An 18,412-nucleotide genomic window follows, 5' to 3' on the forward strand; every position below is an offset into this window, starting at 1 on the left:
TTGGACCGAGAAGCACAGCTGGCAGAGGAAAACCCCTCAGAGCAGGCCACCCCCCGCCACGGTGGCAGTGCCTTTGGGGCTGCCTCTGCAGGCCTTGAGCCTGCTCTGACCTGGGCAACTGCTGGGCAGCAGGCCTCTCAGTGTCCCCAGCACCCTGGCCTGTCACACGAGCTGGCTCCCCCTGCTCAGCAGCAGACACCTTCAGACCAGTGTGGGGTAACTAAGGAAGGCGTTATCTTGTCCCAGCTCCCCTCCTGGGCTGCCTGACCCTGCTCTGGACAGCATAAAAAGTCAGCTCGATGACGCAGGCAGACTTTAAAGCCTGTTCCGGATGGCAGCTGGGCTCTGAGCTGTCAATCAGAGGTGAGCCAGCACACTCGGGCTGCCTGCCAGGGCTCTGCCCAGAGAGGGCAGGGCACTGAAGCTGTGCAGAGCTCCTGCCCAGCTTTCTCTATTTATAATTTCCCTTGATAATGGGGCCATTCATTCCTGCTGCAGGCCCCTAATTGCTCTGCAGAAGAGGGATGACAGCCTGATCATTAACTTCACAGAATCTGAGCTTGGGCTGTGTCAACAGAGTCCATCTGCTGTCACCAGGGGCGATCTTTGCCCTTCATTGTGGCAAAGGGCAGTTAGAAAAAAAAGAAAACCTTGGCTTGGCTCCAGGCCCAGGAGATTTTTATTATTTTCTGGCCTCAAACTATCTGCAGAGGGGACAAAATGCTCTCCTTCCCTGTGCTGGAAGCTGTGGTCAGCTGGTCACTGCTCCCCTGGCTGAAGGTGTCAGTTTGGTCCCTGGAGATCAGGGATGTGAGTGCTAAAAGGGACCTTAGGGACATTTTGGTTGGGATTAATAACTGGGCCCGCTTCAGCCAACAGCTATTTGGCTAGCAGAATATTTCAAAAACTTTTTCTAAAAAAATTGAGGTTAAAATCGGCATTACAAAAAATTAACCATTTAAAAATTCGGTGACATTTCAGCCTATTGACAATGGGGACCACCGTCACCACCGTCAGCTTCCAAATATTTTAATCACCCAGTAGGCACCTCTGTCCCCATCACGCACTTGCCCCGCGACCTGCCACCCACCCTCTGCTTTGTCTTTTCTGGGTTTTTCACACAAACGGAGTCTCTCAGCGCGTGTCCTTCCGCACCGGCTTCCCTCCCTGGGCAGGATGTTCCGAGGCTCCTTTTTGGAGGGGGCCACATTTGGAAAGGTTTTGGATTCGTCTCTGACAACCGCGTAGAGAGACAGTCACTCAGGGCAGTGCGCAGCTCTGCGGCTTGCGCGGCGATGTGCATCAGAGCGCTGTGACGGCAATTAAATTAGTTTTCGACGTTGAGAAATCGGCTCAGGAAGTCGGTTTCCCCTCTCGGCCCCGGCCCTTGGGCTCTGGGAAGGCCCACCCACCCCCACTCACCCCTACCCTTCCTGGGCGCTCAACTGGCCCTGGAAGCGGAGCCTGGATCCTGGTGCAGCGCAGGGGCTGGACCGATGCGGGGCCTGAGCCGCAGCCCAGCTGACTCGCGCTGACACCAGGTGGCGTAGTGACCCGGCTGCAGGAGAACCCACGTCCTCGCTCCCACTGCCTGGTGGCTCTTTCCACCGCCTTAGTTATCCGAGTTCCTGTGCGAAGGGGTGCGACCTTGTGCAAACGTTGGAATACACGGACAAGGATATTAAAACCCCACCATTCTGCACGCGTGAGCCGTCCCGGTTCACGTTTTAGGGTGCTGCCAGTTCTGTGGACACAGTGTTGCAAGGTATGAAAGTTTACCTGAATAAAAGTCACCCAGTATGGACAGTTTCATATTCTGCATTTCTCATTGTAAATGCTGGAATGAGGGTGGCCCCCTATGTACTCCTCCGTGAGTGGGGCGGAAAGGCAGCCTGCCCCTGGCTCCTCGGCTGCGGGTGGCCCCTTGCCACTCCGGGGCTGGCAGACCCGCAGCCTCCATCAGAGCGCGGGCGGCCCCAGGCTTGACGAGGATGATGACGAAGGCCACCAAGCAAGCCCACCTGGTGAGGAAGGGAGGCTTCCCCGCCCGTTTCCTACTCCCGCAGGGCGGGCTGTCGTGGGGTGAGGGTACGTGTGGGTCTCCCGGGCCTCCGAGAGCGCGCTGCCGGGCTAGCACCGGTTTTCGGGTGGGTGGGACGCTTGGAATCTGCTGGGATCTGTGTGGCGGCGAGGCCGCCGGGCTCCATCCACACTGTCAGAGCCGCGCTGTGCTCTCCATGGCCGCCAGATGGCGCCATGGAATAGGAAACGGGTTTGCCGGCTCCGTGTTGCTGGAAGGGGAAATAGAAGCCCGGCAGAGCTAGCTTTTTAGAGAAACGAAGGAAGCAACCTGGAAACGCACAGTCACTAAGGGTATGTGCACCATGCCGGGCGAGGAGCGAGGGCGAGAGCGGGCGGAAGCAGAAGCACCCCGGAAGGAACAAGGAGTCATGCATGGGTTGTCATGGCAACCATGTAGGAGAGGGAGAATGACGGAGGGGTGACTCCTGTGGGCCTGGCCGGCTCAGGCACCTATGATTTGATGCTAGTACTTCGCCTTGTTTCTGAGCCTCAGGTCTGTAGGATGGGTTGTCCCTTTAGGTTGTAGGACAGATGAGAAAAGCAGAAACCAACGGCCCTCATCCCTGCAAAAGTCTCACCTGCCTTGCTGGGAAAGTGCAAGATTCTGGGCTCCGGGTTGCCATCTTTGACCGGCCTCCGGCCTCTCTGAGTACCTGGACATAAAAAGATAAAAAGTGCCCCATATAGATTTTGGTTGTGTGGGATCAGTGAGGGAATGTGCATTATGGAATATCATCAAGAGTTCAAGTTGTGAGATACACAGTAGATACTACAGGCCATCAGGTTCGGAACAGGGCCAGGAAGACTTCTTGGAGCAGACGGGCTGGAGCTGGGTTTTAGAACAACAGGTGGGGAGTAAGAGATCAAAACCCCCGAATGCTGGGCTCAGGCCACAATTTGAGCTAAGCCCTGGTGCAAGTGCCTGGAGGTGGTGATGGCCGCAGGGCACAGAGGATCTGCTTGCTGCTGTTGGGAGAAGAGGAGCCCATGCAGCAGGCTAGAGGGAAGGGCACCCCTGGGAAGCTCAGGGAGCCCAGCTGGAGGCTTGCGTTGGCCTTGGAAGTCAGGTTAGAGATCCCTGTCCTGGGGCAGCCACCAAATCAAGACCTTCTTGGCTCCACTGCCAGGTATGTAGGGTGTCAGTGTGGGGGTGGGTTTAGGGGCCTGGGGCTGAAGCAGTCAGCAAGGACATCGAGGCCTAGAGGTGACAGGGTCTCCTGAAGTTCAGTGTCTCCTAGCTGGATGAGGTCTCATCTGCAAGTGAGGGGAGTAGAAGGTAGGATGGCATGGGAACATGGGTGGCATGGGGGCATGGATGGTCTGACATGTTCAGAGGTTCTGTTCTGGACAAACCTGCAGCTTTACCTCCAGATCAGTGGGAGCAACCTCGTGGCCTGCCTTCTTGCGACAGCAGGGTGAGGAGCCCAGAAGCCTGCCCAGGCCCCTTACTGGTGAGTACTGGATCTGTGTGGACTACACTGGACCCAGAAATGGATCTGGGTCATGCGTGCTTCTTAATGGACAGCTCCTCAGGCCCCTGGAGAAGCTACCTCAGGAGAATAAGGACCTCAGTGTTTCTGATAAGTGTTCCCTAAACTGTGCTTGGAGCAAGACTCTGGGCTTTGTGGATGCGATTGGCACAGGTAACCCACTGTCTGGACTCACTGCTCGTTTTCTGGGAAGAGTGGCCGATGTTTATCAGGCCCATGCATTGCACTTACTTCCTTGCAAGCCGTGTCCATTTGGTATGACTCTCCCCGTGTTAGAGCTGAAATGGGCTCAGAGAGACCAAAAGTCACGCAGCTGGTAAGGGACAGAGGCGGGATTGTAAGCCAGGCCTGTCTGGGAGCTCCATGGACACTCATTCATTTCACTCAGAGGCAACAACTGTCCGCCAGTCTGGCTCTCCAGCTGCCGTCTGCTGCTGACTCTCTCATTCCCTTGTCTGAATCTGTACCGTCCTCTTCTGTGCTGTGGATCCACGGGCAGCAGCCATTTGGGAAATCTTGCAAAGAAGGTGCCAGGAGACAGGGAGCGAAGGGATGACAAAATAGGGTCTATGGCTGAGCCGCTTTGATCCAATCTGTGGATTTTTTATTTTTGAACAGAGATTGAACTCAGGGGCACTCGACCACTGAGCCACATCCCAGCCCTATTTTGAGTTTTATTTAGAGACAGGGTCTCACTGAGTTGCTTAGCACCTCGCCCTTGTTGAGGCTGGCTTTGAACTCGCAGTCAGCCTCCTGAGCTTGTGGGATTCCAGGTATGCACACTGTGTCCGGCACTCTATGGATTTTGAAATGTTTTGCTAAAGATTTCTTTCCATCTCCTAAGCCTAATCATCATCATCGTCATCATTGTCACCATCACTGATATTGTCATCATCACAACCTCCACCACCACTAACATCATCACCACCGTCACCATCACCACCACCTCTACCATCACCACCATCACTATGACCACCACCATCACCATTATCACCACCACCATCATCACCACCATCATCACCACCATCTCCATCACCATCACCATCACCACCATCACAACCACCATCACCACCACCATCTCCATCACCATCATCACCACTACCATCACCACCACCACCACCATCACCACCACCATCTCCATCACCATCACCATCACCACCATCACAACCACCATCACCACCACCATCTCCATCACCATCATCACCACTACCATCACCACCACCACCACCATCACCACCACCACCATCACCACCACCATCTCCATCACCATCACCATCACCACCATCACAACCACCATCACCACCACCATCTCCATCACCATCATCACCACTACCATCACCACCACCACCACCATCACCACCACCATCTCCATCACCATCACCATCACCACCACAGTGGTAACAATGGCTTTGGTAACAGTGGCATTGAGCAATCACTGAGAAATTTTCGTGCACTAGTTGCTGAGTTCGTTTAATTCTCTTAACAGCGCTACAGATAAGCTGTTTCCTGCCAATTTACAAATGGCAATTACTGAGGCCTGAAGAGGGAGATGATGCACCCAAAGCTACATGTCAGGTAAGAGCTGGCAGGTGTCAGCAAAGTCAGCCCTCCCGCACGGATTCAACCGCCAGGGTTGAGAGTATTTGAAAGCAATGCATTTACACTGAAGAAGACTTTATTTTTTTCCTTGTCACTACTCCCAAGCAGTGCATCATGACAACCCAGCACAGAGCATGTGCACCTCGCCAGGTGTTATCAGTCACCTAGAGTTGATTCAGAGGAAGTAGGAGGATGTGCTCAGGGTTGTGTGAATGCTACCCGTTTCACACAGGGGCTTGAGCACTTGTGGGCCTTGCCAAGCGGCTCCCTCCAGCCAGTGCACTGCCGCTCTGAGGAGCAGGTGAGACTCAGCAGGCCAGCCACGTGCCCGTGTCCACTGCTGGGGTGGATCTGAGGGTGAAGAGATGAGGCTCCCAAGCCAGGAGGTCTCACTGTGGGTCCTGAAGTCAGCAGGGAGAGCAAGGGGAGCCCTAAGCTTCCCAGACCCATGGCCCCCACAGCCTTTCCCCCCGCAGCCTGCTTGTGCCTGGCCCACAGTGGCTTGGTCAGGGCTGTGTCCAGGCTGGGAGCTGGCCCATGACGGCAGGGCCCCTGTTCATTTCTTTGGTACCTGCCTTCCTGTCCCGTAGGCAGTGCTGGCACGTGTGCATGAGGATGTGACCAGGTGAAAAATGTCCCTAGGGGTGGTGTTGGTGAGCATGTGGATGGCCTGGGCCCCTGGCGTCCTCTGGACTATGGCCTGTCCTTTTCAGTGGTTTGAATGGCCCCTCCAAAGCCATGATGAGGTGTAACTGCCCTTGAACAACCCGAGACCGTGGGGTCTATAGCAGGGATGGGTTGGTGCCGAGTGGTGGGAGTGGGTTTGTGTGACAAGGCCCCTCGTGGCCCCTTGTGGCCTCTCTGTCTCGGGCGTGAGAGGCCTTTGGCTACGACTCGGCAAGAACATCTTGGACGTCCAGCCTCTGGACCTGTAAAGAAGAGACCTCTGCTCTCACCAATGCCCCCGCCATGGGCATTCTGTTATTGATGCAGGAAGAGGACTGAGATGCCCCGATGTCCCCTGGGAGGGCCTCCTAAACAGAAATGAGCCTTTAGCAAATAGCCGAAGCTCGAAAGGGGCCGTTTCCATCCTGGTAACAAACCTGCGCCAGGCAGCTCAAACCCGGGGCCCAGTCCGCCTGCCCTGCCGGGGGCTGGTGCCGTCTCCAGTCCTACCGCCGTCTCTCCCTGCTCTCTCTGTTCTGCTTCCTTTGGGGCTGCTTTCCCGGTGACTGCTGCAGGCACAGCCTGGCCCTCTTCATGCTGGGCCTGTCGCCAGGTGCCTCCTGGCCTCACCTTGCTGGGACTCGCCCTAGGAGCCAAGGAGAGCGGGTGGTGGGTGGCTGTTGACTCCTGATGCCCCTGGACGGCCTTGAAGGGCCTGCACTGTTCTCCTTGTGGACGAACTTGCTGATGGTGGCACTGTGGGTTGTCTCCGCCAGGCCCCTTCCGCACAGCTGTGTCTCAGGAGCACTGTCCCCAGCAAATCCGCAGACTCCGGCTCAGAGTCTGTTTCCGGGGAAGCCACCCTTGTCAGGCAGGTCAGCTCTAGCTGCCACCCCACATGGGTGACCTGGCCTGACTCTCAAGCCCGTCTCCATGGAGCCTCATACTGATTGGCCAGCCTGGGATTGCAGGGAGGGACTGCCTCCATTGGATCACCTAGACGGAGGGGGTCTCTCCAAGTTGTGATGCAGTTCCTAGACGAGGTCACGGGCACTGGGCAGGTCCATCAGACAGCTGTCCATTCCAGCCTCCCATCTGGACTTCAGTTCTTCCTTCTGCACTGCCCCTTGCAGCTGCTCAGGACCTTCCACTTTGAGTACCGCAGGAAAGAATCTGCAGCGAGACATTCACACTTCAGTAAGAATTGAATCGGTATGTTTAGTACTTTCTGGTGCATTCCTAAAGGAGGAAGCAGGGAAGGGGCTGGAAAGTGACCGGAAGACAGCTTTGACGCCAGGTATGGGAGCTCCTTGAAGCATCAGGGCTGCATACAGAGGGCTTCAGGCACCCAGGTCAGTGAGGAGCTCCTGGTCACTACAGGTGCACACAGCTGGGCAAAGACCACGTGGTGGGTGCTGTGGAGGGAATTCAAGTGAGAACAAGGGGGCCAACTGGGTCTGGGGTGTCCTGGGACACAGCTGCGAGCACGGCCTGTGCCTCTTCAATGCTGGGCCTGTCCTCCCCTTGCTGGGACTCGCCCTTGGCGTCTCAGCATACACCTTGGAGTTGACCACCAGGGGCGAGGGGGCCACTGTCCAGGGGCGTCCCAAGATCAAGTTTCCTGGCTCCTCAGCCCACCCAGTGCAGGAGATGCCAGGTGGAGGGGCATAGGCGCCCAGCCTGTGGCACAGTGGGGCGGGTGCTCGGAGGGTGAGCCATGGCGATAATGTCACACACTAGCATTTGATTTGCTTTCTAGAACTTACAGAGTACATTGTTTTTGTTTCTTTTGGAAGCTGCAAAAGGCACTGGTTCCAACTCTCCAGACAAGATGAGACTGGCCCAGCCCGTAAGTCCTGAGCGACAGAGATGGGTCATTGCTCTCAGCAGCTCACCGCAAGGCTCAGGTAGAGCCTCAGGCATGGCCCCTGCTCGCACTGTCCTGGGTGAGGCCTGCGGAGGGGCTCCAAGCAGGGGACTCTGGAGCAGGGGACTTTGGAGCACGCAGGGGCGAGGGGTAGCACATGGGAGAGCTGTGGGGAAGGTCTCAGAGCAGGTGCCAGCTCTTTCTTCCCTCTTGACCTTCGGCACACAGGCATGGGGCAGTAACTGTTGGTGCTGAACCCAGCACACAGGGCATTCCCGCCCAGCGACCGGCCATCCCTGCAGCTGTCCCGCTGTGGCCCTTTCCAGGAACAGTGGGTGGGGCTGTCCTGATGTTTTTCTGATTTCAAAGAATTCCACCAGTCTCTCGGAACTTAGGGATGGCCAGACTCGGGGCTGTGCTCTCCTGCCTTGGTGAGCAGCCCATTCTGCAGGCATTTTCCTGCCCCCACCCCCCAGGCTTTGCTTCTCTTTCCTGTTCCCACCACTTGGCCCCCATCTCCATCCCCTCCTGCACTTTCAACCCTGAGATGCAGACTTGCTGGCTCTGCCTTGGGCTTCCTGATGGGTGACACTAACTCAGAAAGAACCTCAGTTCCAGCCCCGGTCCCTGGGAACCCGACCCAGCCTCTTGGCAGGCCCCTGGCGTGCCCAATTCCTGCTTCCCAGCAAAATGCAGGAATGTACGGTGGGAGACCTAGGCCTGGCCCTCTCCCACCTGGTTAGCCTCGGCACTTCCCAGGGTTCTGAGTACAGGAGCCTCCTTGTCCTCAGAGAACACGTTCCAAGACCCCCGTCAGGTATCTGAAACTGCAGACAGCGCCAAACCCTGTATATCTGTTTCTTAGACGTACGTGGCTGGGATGAAGTCTGCTTCACTTTAGGAAGCCCTTCACAGTTCTTTGGAGTGTCTGAGTCACCAACACCCCCACTCTTGCACTTTGGGGTCCTCGGTAAGTGAACACTAGCACCACAGCAGCCTATCTGATAACACAGATGACACCAAAAGGGTACTCTGTGTCCCGGGTGGGATGGCATGAGATTCCATCATGCCCCTCAGAATGGCATGAAATTTAAAACTCACGAGTTGTTTATTTCTGAAAATTTCCACTAAATATTTTCAGACCATGTTGATGGCAAATAACTAGACTGTGAGAAACAAAGCCACGGCAAAGGAAGGGGCTATTGTCATGTTGAAGGGTGAACCTGTGCAGTCTAGATGTGGGGACAGGGTAGAGGGAAGCTCAAGTTCAACACATGGGCTAGGGAGAGGAAAAAATATTAGCAGCTACTACGTGTTGAGTGCTCTGGCCCAGATACTTACCATGCATTATCTTGCTTCATCTCCATAGCAATCTGAAGTAGGTATTGTTACCTCCATTTCCTCCTGATGAGGGAAGTGAGGTTCACAGAGGGGTAATGACTTTCCCAAAGCCCTATGGCAGGTCAGTGGCAAAACTGGGTTCCCCTGACTCCCCCTTCACCGGAATAGCATTCCTTTTTATTTCCAGCCCAAGTCTCCTGGAGTTGCAGACCCTTTTACCAGGCCCCTCGCAGGGCCCAGGTGTGCCCAATCAGTGCATTCCTTCTCCCTGGGCTCAGTGGTGTAAAGAGAGCAGTGAGAACCTTGGGGAGCAGGAAAGAGGGTATCAGGCTGCAGTGAGAACCTTGGGGAGCAGGAAAGAGGGTATCAGGCTGCAGCCTCCAGGGGATGCCATAGGGCAGCCTAGAATGAAACTGGTACAGAGGGAAGCAAAGCCAAGCACAGCAAATAGGTCACTGAGTTCTCATGGTGCTGAGTCTGGATCCAGCTGTACCTGAAGCTGGGATCCTGACCTTGCAGTCAAGTGAGCCAATAAATTTCCTCCTATTGGTTTAAACTAGTTGATTTAGGCAGCTGCTACCAGCAATCAAAATCATCCAATACCACTTGCCAGGACTTGCTCTAATACCATTTGGATGATTTGGTTCAACCTGTGCTTTTGAAGCTCTGTTTACACTGGGGCCTCATGGTCAGTCTTGCCCCAGGCTTTGCAGACTCTGCCCTGGATGGTCTTCATCGCCTTCATAAGTCCGAGTAGAGCTCTTGGGCAGGCTGAGTCTTGGGGCCTGAGGTGGCTCCAGGTGTAATGCAGGAGGCCAGCTCCAGCGCTGGAGGCCTGTCATGTCTGGCTTCTGGCTGCTGCTGAGATGCTCAGAGCCGCTGCTCCACCTGTAGCCCCAGCTCAGCATTCCGGCCTCCTGCTCTCTGCAGGGTCCGCTTTAGGCAGAGGGCTGAAGAGGCAGGCTCGGCTGGCTGCACCCTCCCACCCTCCCTCCTCAGGTGGGGCGGGGGGGGGGGGTGTGTGTCTGGAAGGCTCTGTACCACGGGCTGGCGTGACGTGGACAGTGGGGAGACAGAAGCTTGCCAAGTTGTCTCTTCGGGTCTTGGTTCTGAAGTGGAAACCAGAGAGAGACCTACTGGGTCTAGTGGAAAGCCTGGCCTTTGCCCCTGGGTCCTGGGCGCAACGTTGCTGTGCCACGTGGGTCCTCCGGCTGCTTTCTGCGGGCTGTTCCCGGGCGGGGGAGACACAGCTGTTGGGCTTTGGAGGATGTCGTGCCTCTCGGGACCCCGCCCCCACCACGGTGAACTCCTGACCCCGGGCCGGTGGCAGAAAGTGTGGTATGTCCCCACTGGCAGGATTCAGGGTCTGTGGGAGAGGCAGACAACTGGATTGAATTCTTTAGTGCAAGAGGTTAAACATATTTCAGGGAAGGGAATGTCAGGGCGGGAAGCGCTGAGGCTCCGCTGGCTCCAGCTCTGAGCAGTGGGCTCTGCTGGACTGATGTGCGCATGTGCAGAGGGTCGGGCGGGGCAGGGATTTCATGGCCCCCAGGGGTTGCAGTTGTGGCCTCCAGGTCACCCTTGACACTTGCAGGCTTGTCTGTGGGGCCTGGAGATCTTCACAGCTGGAGGCCTAACTGCTGCAGGTGGAGGGCAGGAGAGGGGAGGCCAGAGCCTCTCCCTGCTCCAGGATGCCCCAGGAATCCTGGGGGAGGCCAGGAACTTGGGGCCTTTAGACGTGTGCCTTGGAGGGAAGGGTCATTAGACAGAAGGATGAGCCCAGGTCTAGGAACAGCCCTCCCTCCCTCCACCCCAGTGCTCCCTTCCCTTTTCTTTGACAACCACATCTTGGTCTTCTTTTGGGGAGATCACTGATTTGAGTGGGGGTGTCCTCAGCTCTTTGCTCCAGGGTTAACCTGGGACTCATCATGGCTGATTGGACCATCATATCCCACTTGGCTGCAGTAGTGAACTTGTGTCCAGGGCTACACCAAGGAGGCATGCATCAGTTAGGATAGGCTGGGTTAAGCTGCAGTAACAACAAGTATCCCTTATAGCAAAAGTGGCTTTTGTTTTTCAAATCCCCCTCTGCTGGTAAAGAGAAGTTCTCTTTTGATGCTGGGTTTGCAAAGCTATGGGATCTAAGTCTGGGGGGGCCACCCATCAGGGAGGCCTGGGAAGGAAGCTGTCATAGAGGAAAGGGAATGGAGAAAGGTGAATGGAAAATGGAGATGATACCATGTGAGCAGCAGGATCCAACCATGCCTACTTCCTTTTACCTGAACCAATATACTTTTGCCTACATTTCCTCCTTCCTTATTCCTCCTACTCTTCTTCCTTCCTCCTTCTTCGTTTTCTCCTTTTCCTTTTCTTTGGCTTAAACAACTTTGGATTAGATTTTGCTTACAACCAAAATAATTGTAACATATAAACCCAAACTCTGTGGGGTTTCTCCCAGTGGCTGGTTCAAAACTCAACCTCCTCCAAGTAGCCTCCCTGGATTAATGCTCCCTAACTCTGATTTCCTCTAGTCGATGACCCCTCAGGAGTTATAACTTTAATTTGCTTAGTATCATTTTTTTGCCTATTCATGTACTACCTTTTCCTCACGTTGTTCTTTGTGAATCTCTTAAGTAGTCATTTACAGCAGCAGTGACAGAGTAAAAAAAGGTGTTTACTGAGCTCTTCTGGTCCCAGGTGTTGTGCTGAAGCTGGGGAGGAGAGAGAGTAAGTCACCTTAAATAACAATAGAAGGTTCCAATTTCATAGAGATAAAACCTACTCATCAGAAGCTTCATTCAAGCTGGGGGAGTCTGGAAGGAGAGGTGGGGGAGTTTGGAAGGGGTGGTGGAGGAGCAGGGGTTGGTCCTGGGTGCCGTCGTCCCGTGCCAGGGCTGGGTGCAGGCCTCCTGCTTGTCTGACGATTTGAGGGGAAGGGCAGGAGGGAGGTGGCCAGGCACAGGCTGCTTCTAGAATTGTCTCAAGGTGCCGGTCCCCCCCAGTTCTTGCATCACCTGCGGACTCTGGCCCTGGTTCTGTGACCAGTCAGTAAGTAGAACAAGCTCCTCTAACACCTTTTGGCCAAATTGGCATTACATCATCTCATGCCACACCCTCTCCTGTCTTGTTTCCCCGAAGACCAAGCCAATCTGACCAAGTTCTACCTGGATTCTTCACCTGTGAGCTGATTCCACTGGGGTGGGGTCCTGCCTTGACAGAGTCTCCACAGGTGTCGAGCCATGTCCATCTGTGAACTCTGGTGTGGGGGGGATCCCTGCTGTGTCTTCTGCTGCTTCTGCCTGCCCAGCTCTCCCTAGCCCACCTGCCCCTTTCCTATCTGGCTCTTTGGGCTCCAGGCTCTGGCTGGTGCCCATGAGTCCATTGCAAGCAGATGCTGCTGGTGAGGACAGGTTCTGGGGACAGTAAGCTCCTTCTGCCCACTGCCAAGTTTCCTACTTCTCCCCAGGAACCACAGTGTCCATGCGCTGTCTCCCTGAGGCATGGGGTGCAGGAGGGAGAAGATTGCCTCTAGGACCCTTGGAGGGTGGCAGTAGCACGTCAAGCCCTTCAGCTGTGATGCCCGGCACAGGGTTATGATAGAGCACAGGGTGACTGTGTCTCTTGTGTCTGGAGGGATTGGAAGGGAACATCCTGGAATTCCTCATGCTCTGTCTCGTCTTGACGAGAGCCTGTTGAAGATAGGGCTGTGGCTCCCAGCTTGGCTACACACTGCAGTGCCAGCAGCACTTTGTCTGGAAGCTGCTGAGCTGGTGTTGGCGGCAGGGTCCCCTCCCTGCTGGCTGTGTGCTCTTCCAGGCCCAGGGGACAGGGCCTCTCAGCCCACTGCCTCCCTGTTGTTTATCCTATCTTCAAATGAGTCACTGCTGCTTGTGACTTATCGACTTGCCTGATTTGACTGGGCAGAGACCCACAGCCATGGGTGACCACCCAGACCCTCAGCAAAGAGCAACCTGGTGCTCGTAGGTCTTTGGACTCTCAGGGTCAAGTCTGGACTCCTGCAGTTACAACTCTTGGAGAGGGTTTGCTTCGTCAGAAAGTAGTAATCACAATTTCTGCCTTGCTGGAGGTGCTGTCAGGCATTACTGTTTTCACACACTCATCTCAATGTGGTCTTAATTTGAATTTTTCTGCTGGCTGATGGTGGGAGGCCCTTGGTATCTGCTCATTGGCTGTTGGGGTATCTTCTTCTGAGATGCCTGTTCAAATCTTTTGCTCACTTTGGTTTCTTTAGTTTTCTCTAACTATTTTAATCATGATGGACTGATCCCCAAACCCTCTAACAGAACCCACAAATTGACTGTCTGTGATCCTTCTGTCTCCCAGAGGGCTACCTGGGACCCTCCCGCCTCTCCTGGTCCACATCTCTGTCCCCGGGACCTGATTATCATTTCTCCCTCAGCTTACACCCTTATTTTGGTGGAGCCTCATTTTGGCGGAGCTTCTTGAGAGAGGATACCTGAAAAGGAAATTCCATGAGACCTTGAAAGCCTGAAAAATACTCGGGTGGTACCCACTTGGCTGGTGCTCTGACTGGGTCTAGATTTCCTCTCCTCCTAGAATGCTGAAGTATCGATCTTTTGTCTTTCAGCTTTCAAAATTACAATTGGAAAATCTGATGTCATACTGATCTTCTTCCCTCTTTGTGTGACTTTTTTTTTCCTCTCTGGAAGCTTTTTGGCACTTTCCCCTTTATCTGTAGGAGTTTCAAAATTTCACAAGAATTTGTCTTGTTGGGGAATTTTTCATTGACTGTCTTGGGACTTCTGGAGGCCTTTTCAATGTGGAAGTCTCTGTTCTCAGTTTTGGGCTGTTTATTAGATAATATTCTCCCTATCTGCATTAGTTTCAACATTGAATTTCCCCCAAAGGCCAAAGTACTAAAGGCTTGGTCCTCACTGAGGTAAGGATCCATCTTTAAGGGGTGGGGCCTAGTGGGAGGAAGTTAGGTCATTGGGGGTGTGGCCCTGGAGGGGATTATGGGACCCTGGTCTCTTCCTCTTCCTCTCTTGCTTTTGAGCCCTGAGGTGAGCATTTGCTCCACTGTGTACCACCCTTGCCATTTGGTGCCCCCACTAGGAGCCTAACCAAAAGCAGTGAGTTTGTCTGACTATGGTTTGGAACCTCCAAATGAGCCAAAACAACCCTGTTCTCTTTAGGAGTTAATTAGCTTGGGTATTTTTTTCTTATAGCAAAGGAAACGTGACCAACATCAGTGGTTTCTTTATTTTCTCATTCTGGAACTGTATGGGTGTCAAATCTCCTAGACAAATCCTTTTTCCCTTCTATAGTCCCATCTCTTTCTGCAAGAAATTTACCTTCCAACTAATTTTTGAATTTTTCATTTCATTCCTCTTATATTTGAGTCCCCAGAAGCTCTTGTTTGGTTTTCTAGTTGTTCCCCTTTGTGAATGACGGCGGATGCCTTCAGGGTATCCCTGAGTGTGGGCAGGAGGCCTGCAGGCCCAGAGTGGTGAGAGGCATGAATGAAGCAGGCCGATTCCCCACAACGAATCTTGTGAGCTTTTAATTCCCTCCCTGCTTCCTAGAGGACCATAGCGACCTAGTTTCCGAGGCCCCAGGCCTAGAATACGAGTTTGGAGATTGCTTCCATCTCTGCCTAAGGGTGCTGTGCAAAAATACAGAGGCTGGTAAAGGAGTCTCAGCTCGTTCAAGGCTGACTGGAAGAGGCCCCCAGGCAGCCAGCCCCATTCTTCTGCACAGCTGCAGCAGGGAGGGTCAGAGTCCTCCTGCCAGGTGCTGGTGGTCGTTTGAAGGGTCACATCAAGGGTTTCTCTTTTCAGAAGCACTGGATGACTCAGGGCTTGGGGTTCAGAAATTCAATGCTGATCTCCTTTTTTCTATCGGAATGTAGGGAAATCTTTGTCACAAGGGCATGGGGAGGATTCCTAGCCTGTCTCTCCTTTGGGACAGGTGGGGCATGAGGGTTTGACAGGCTGACCCCCTTCCCCATATCCTCTTCTGCATCGGTCATGGTGTTCCTGGCCACGCTGGCCTCCTTGGAAGTGGGAGTGTCCCTGGAGTTCCATGCAAAGGGAGGAGACGGGACTCCAGCATGAGCCGTGAACCCAGCGCTTACTGAGTGACCCTGGAGAAGGGGGACGCAGAGTGCCGCAGGCAGTGGCTTCTCTGAACCTCCTCTCTCTTTCCTTATCATGCTTGCTCTCCATTGAATATTTCAAAATGACACTTTTGCACTCAAGTTCGTCTGACCTTGGCTGTTGGGAGGGAATGGGCTGTGTCCACTTCTGGGGAGGAGACGCCTTCTGTCTCCCTCTCCTCCCCTCGCCCCCTGACAGTTCTGTGGATTAGGTGGAGCAGAGGGAGCCCGGTTCCTGCCCTTGGGCTGCGGGGTGAACGTGGGTTAGGCTTCTACCTGCCGCACCTGTTGCAGAACTCATCTGCCTTACGGAGCCTAAGTGTGATCTGCGGCAGGAATGGCGCAGCCCCTTGGGGCTGTGGGCTTGGGGGCCCTTGTGGGAGTGTGGACCTGGCAACCCTGAAGGCTGCCTTCATTTTCCTGGTGTTGTTCTTGGTGCAGAAACCCTAGCGAGCTCTCTGGCCTTTTGAGAATTCACCCACTTGCTCTGAGAGGGCCTCTGGACCCCGTCCTGGGCTCCACTTGGGGCCTTTGTCCCTTGCACTGTTTCGCTTTTTAAAAACACATTTCTCCCCATTCCAGCTGAGTCACCTTCCTCCTCCTCCTCCTCCCCATTCTCTTCTTGACACTCCCGGGAGCCGGAAGGAGCCCTGTCCCCATCCTTGGCTTCTCCGGGCCAGCTCTTGTCCAACTGCCGAGCTCCGAGGAGCCTTGGCACCGAGTTTAGTGGGCTCTGCCCCAGATCGCTCTCCTCCCTGTCTGTGTTGAGTTCTGCTTTCCTTTTCTCATCAAAGAGGTTTGTTAATCAGCTTTTCTGTGAGGACCTTCTTGAGATTTTCGGAGAGAGCCTCAGGAAGGGTCCTCAGCTTGCTGGCATGGGTCTCGTCCCTGCCTGGCTGAACTGGCCACACAGACTCCTTTGGTGGGAGCCTCATGGGGCTGTTCTGCGCCTGCCTGCTGCCTGGGAGAAGGGCTGGTCCCCCTGGGTGGGCCTTCTGACCTCAGGCCTGCTGCCGGCAGATTCCCGCTGGACAGGCCTGGCTCCTCTGTCTGTCCCTTAAAGCCTTGGAACCCACCCTAGAGTCGACAGGACAGAATGGCAAAGGGAGGCAGCTCGTCCTGTCTGATCCCGGCTGGAGCCCAAAGCCACCCCCAAATGACCACGATAATAAGCATAACCCCCTTCGCATGGAATTTTGCAGGCTTCACAGCGTTTCCTATGGACTGTGACTTTTCACCCAGCTTAGTCATTTTATTCTTGCATCTCTGGGACAGTCCTCATTTATTTATTTTTTCCATTTTTTATTTATATTTCTCTCTTATGCCCAAAGAGGTTTACCTGGTGTAGGTGGCCAGGTCAGCACCCTTGTCTATGTCTGCTGACTCCAAGAGGACAGCTTCCCAGTGACTTTTAGTTTTGAGATCCTCTTACCACTTTGGGTCATGTTGATGCTCTTATGAGGCACAAGGATATATTTGCTCGGAAGTTATAGTGAACCGAAACTCTTCCAGTTTGACTTTTGGCGTTCTTTTAGACAAGTTTTCCTTCATTCATTCACACCACGCACTGGCTGGGTTGCTGGGGATGCAAAAAACTGTGCAGAAAGTGACACCATCTCTGTCCTTATGGAGCTTAGGTCCCTGTGGTGGTTACAGTACCGTGGGTGAAATCAAGATCCTAGCTTGGATTTGAAGAATATGCTACAAAATCTACCAACTTGTCTCGGAGGAAGACAGGCACCCTGGAAGAAGAGAAACCACCCAGAGCTTTGGGGGTGAGGCGCCACATGGAGACGGGGGTGGGGCCGCAGGAAGTACTGAGGCGCCATCTTGAAGAGGTCATCTTGGAAGTGACCTGCAGAGCCTGTTGCCCCATCAAATGCCACAGGAAGAGTCTAACCGCCCAACTGAGCCCTTTCTTAATTCTTGACCCACAAAACTATGAACCACGTAAACTAGTTTTCCATCTACAAAGCTTTGGCAGGGGGTCGTTTTGTTATAGAGTGACAGGCAACTGGGACAGAATTCCAGAGATGGATCATTCTTCCTCAACAAAGCCCTCTTAAGAACCACAGAAACTTCCAGAAGCTGGGTAATGGGATATGGGGCCAGCCGATCTTTCTCTTCAGCTCCCGTGAACACCTGGTCTGCCCCTGACAAGGCCTCAGCGGAACTTGTCTCGTTTCCCCCAGTCACCCAGGCTGACCTGGAAGTCAATGGTGGCCATGGCTGCGGGTCCTCAGGTGCCAGGTGGCTTCTGTTCTGTCTTTGGCAGGTTCCCGGCCACGGGCTCCATGGCTTTGTGACCTTTCTCCTCTGTTCTCTTTGGGGAGTGGATGGATTCTCTTTTTTTTCTTTTTGGGGAGTGGTAAAAGCGGAACTGCTGATGAAGCAGGAGCGCGTGACTACTAGACCAAGGCTTCTTTCTTCTCTTCTCCACCCACAAAAAATAATTCACATGAAACCTGTTTTCTGGCCAAGGCTTGTCCCCTCCTCAGCAGGGGGTTTTCTTTTTTTTGTTGACTTTAGAACAAATTCAGATTTCTGTCTCCAGATTTTGGGGCGTTGCGGCTCCAGCTCCCTTTGGAAACTGCTTAAAGGCAAGCACATTTGGAAACCTTCTGCCTCCTCCCTCCCATGGCCTAATAATCCCAAGCCATTGGGTTGGACCAATCCTGAGGGCTCTGGGGTGGGGGGAGCTGTATTCTTGAGCTGGCTTGGTCGTGTTTGACTGGCGACTTCACACCTGAGAGAGAGAGGGCCAGGCGGATGAAGCAGAATTGGCATGGGGGTGGGTGTGTGGGCCACACTGCTTGAGCGTGCCAGCCTTGTGGCCGGTGGCAGGCAGAATAAGATGTCTTCGAACCTCAGTTTCTGTATCTGTAAAATGGGGTTTGGAAATAACATCGTTAAGCACCCAACAGAGCAGGGGGCCACTTCCAGAGCCCCAAGAGTCTGCAGCTGTCAGGATGAGAACGGGGACGGGCAAGTCTGATGGAAACAGCTCCTACTGTGTGTTCCCCAAAGCCAGAGGCTCCCCGGATGTTTTCCTCTTTGGGGACTAACCCAAGCCAAGACAAGCCATCGGTGCTCCGTTCTCCTGCTCTCCCTTGTTTTAACGGGAATTTCACTCTCTGCTGGGAGGAAAGGTGAGGGCAGTGATCTTTCTCTCTAAGCTCCTTGGAGGTTGGTGCTATAAATATGATTATTCTTTCCCTAAGCCTCGGA

General features: G+C 54.0%; 1 long non-coding RNA gene across 5 annotated transcripts in view; it reads left to right on the top strand.

The window, feature by feature from the left end:
* The first annotated feature begins 1,441 nt into the window (after positions 1–1,441).
* LOC110598986 (uncharacterized) overlaps positions 1,442–18,412 on the top strand; it is a 106,114-nt gene continuing 89,143 nt past the window's right edge. The window contains exons 1-3 of one of the 5 annotated variants that reach the window (XR_013440161.1): positions 1,442–1,765; positions 3,442–3,533; positions 5,059–5,147. This is a non-coding gene — a long non-coding RNA (uncharacterized LOC110598986). Of the gene's footprint in view, positions 1,766–1,832; positions 2,374–3,441; positions 3,534–5,058; positions 5,148–18,412 lie in introns of those variants that run through there. The other 4 variants (XR_013440160.1, XR_013440163.1, XR_013440165.1 and 1 more) reach the window with 4 other exon arrangements.

Source organism: Ictidomys tridecemlineatus, chromosome 1, assembly GCF_052094955.1.
Source record: "Ictidomys tridecemlineatus isolate mIctTri1 chromosome 1, mIctTri1.hap1, whole genome shotgun sequence".
Classification (NCBI taxonomy): domain Eukaryota; kingdom Metazoa; phylum Chordata; class Mammalia; order Rodentia; family Sciuridae; genus Ictidomys; species Ictidomys tridecemlineatus.